Source organism: Lagopus leucura, unplaced genomic scaffold (assembly GCF_019238085.1).
Source record: "Lagopus leucura isolate 7727_CA_CO unplaced genomic scaffold, USGS_WTPT01 34659-0_obj-0_obj, whole genome shotgun sequence".
NCBI classification, from domain to species: domain Eukaryota; kingdom Metazoa; phylum Chordata; class Aves; order Galliformes; family Phasianidae; genus Lagopus; species Lagopus leucura.
In genome coordinates this window covers 1-2,284 of record NW_024969198.1, presented here as the reverse complement: position 1 = coordinate 2,284, position 2,284 = coordinate 1, and positions in this window count along the sequence as shown.

The following is a 2,284-nucleotide window of genomic DNA, read 5'->3' as shown; positions in this document are numbered from 1 at the left end:
GAGGAGAGGAGAGGAGAGGAGAGGAGAGGAGAGGAGAGGAGAGGAGGATGGGGATTTGGAGAACTCTTGAGTTTATTGTCCTGAAGGAGATCACAGAACCATCAGATCAGCCCGGTTGTTTTAAGCTTTCCAGATCATCGAGTCCAACCATCAGCCTGACCTGAGTCCCATCCCCAAACCTCAGTGCCACATCAACAACTCCAGGGGTGAGAATCCCAACTGCATCCATCCCTGTCATGGAGGCTTCCACCAACTTCTCTGGGAGGGAGGCCAAACAATTTCCCTAAGATGGAGGCTTTAGAACTTCTATGGAAAGGAGGTTCTCCCATTTCGCAGGCAGAGAGGCTCCACCTCTTCCCTGGGATGGAAGTCCTACCAGCTTCCTGGGACTGAGGCTCCAAATCTTTCATGGCATGGAGGTTCTACCATTCCTCTGGGATGGAGGCTCCATCTTTTCCCTCGGATGGAGGTTCTACCATTTCCCTGGCACTGGGACTTCAGAACTCTTCACAGAATGGAAATCCTACCCTTTTCCCTGAGCTCCAACCCCTTCCCTGGGATGGAAGTTCCACCATTTCCTTAGGATGGAGGATTCTCTCCTTAGGATCGACGCCCTACCAACTCCCCTGAGATGCCAGGCTCCACCTCTTCCCATTCCAAACCAAACACCACCAACCCCACCCCTCCCTTCCCCTCCCCTCCCCTTCCCTTTCCTCTCCTCTCCTCTCCTCTCCCCTCCCCTCCCCTCCCCTCCTCTCCTCTCCTCTCCTCTCCTCTCCTCTCCTCTCCAGATGCCAACAGAGCGTCTTCAACCATCATCAATGCATCTCCATCTCCATCTTCCACCCTCAGCAACGCAAATTTCATCCACCAGAGCCAAACTCTGCGCGCCTGACCTTCAATACGGGCCAACCCCGTGTTTTTATTGAGGTTTTAATGATGCTGCTAACAGGATTAGTAGGGGAAATCCCAACCACAATGCAACAGCTCCATTCCTCCCCCAAGGCAGACGTCCCCCGCCACCAAAACCCATCCCCAGCCCCCCATGACGGCGTTACCTGGGGGAACGCAGGGTGACGTCCCTTGTGCTGTTGGTGAGCTGGATCTCCACGCTGCGGGAGGCCATCCCAGCCCTGCCTGCAACGGGATCTGCAAAATGATGGGGGGGAGGAGAAGGGGGGAGGGAATGGCGATGCAGGAAATGAACTCTGCCCCACACCGCCCGCAAAAAAATGTCCTTGTGTGCAGTGTGTCAACAGGGTGTGGGGTGAGGAGAAGGGCAGGGCGAGATTGGCTGTCCCAGCAGGGAATGGAAAGTGAAAGTGAGGGGAGCTGGGGGGCGGAAGGGGGGAGGAGGGAAATAAGGTGAAGAGAGACAAATACGGGGGGAGGAGGGGGGCAGGAGGCAGCCTCTATTCCCATTGTGTCCCCTTTACTGTCCCCATTGTGTCCCCATCCTCACTGTGTCCCCATCCCCACTGTGTCCCCATCCCCACTGTGTCCCCATCCCCATCCCCACTGTGTCCCTATCCCCATAGTGACCCCATTCCTGTCCCCAATGTGTCCCCATCCCCATCCCCATTCCTGTCCCCACTATGTCCCTATCCCCACTGTGTCCCCATCCCCATCCCCACTGTGTCCCCATTCCTGTCCCCACTGTGTCCCCATCCCCATCCCCACTGTGTCTCCATCCCCATAGTGACCCCATTCCTGTCCCCACTGTGTCCCCATCCCCGCTGTGTCCCCATCCCCATCCCCACTGTATCCCCATTCTTGTCCCCATTGTGTCCTCATCCGTATTCCCACTGTGTCCCCATTCCTGTCCCTACTGTGTCCCCATCCCTATTCCCACTGTGTCCCCATCCCCACTGTGTCTCTATCCCCATAGTGACCCCATTCCTGTCCCTACTGTGTCCCCATTCCTGTCCCCATTGTGTCCCCATCCGTATTCCCACTGTGTCCCCAATCCTGTCCCCACTGTGTCCCCATCCCCACTGTGTCCCCATCCCCATTGTGTCCCCATCCCCATCCCCACTGTGTCCCCATTCCTGTCCCCAATGTGTCCCCATCCCTACTGTGTCCCCATCCCCACTGTTTCCCCATCCCCATTCCCACTGTGTCCCCATTCCTGTCCCCATTGCGTCCCCATCCCTACTGTGTCCCCCATCCCCATTGTGTCCCCATCCCCATCCCCATCCCCACTGTGTCCCCATTCCTGTCCCCATTGTGTCCCCATTCCTGTCCCCACTGTGTCCCCATCCCCACTGTGTCCCCATCCCTGTCC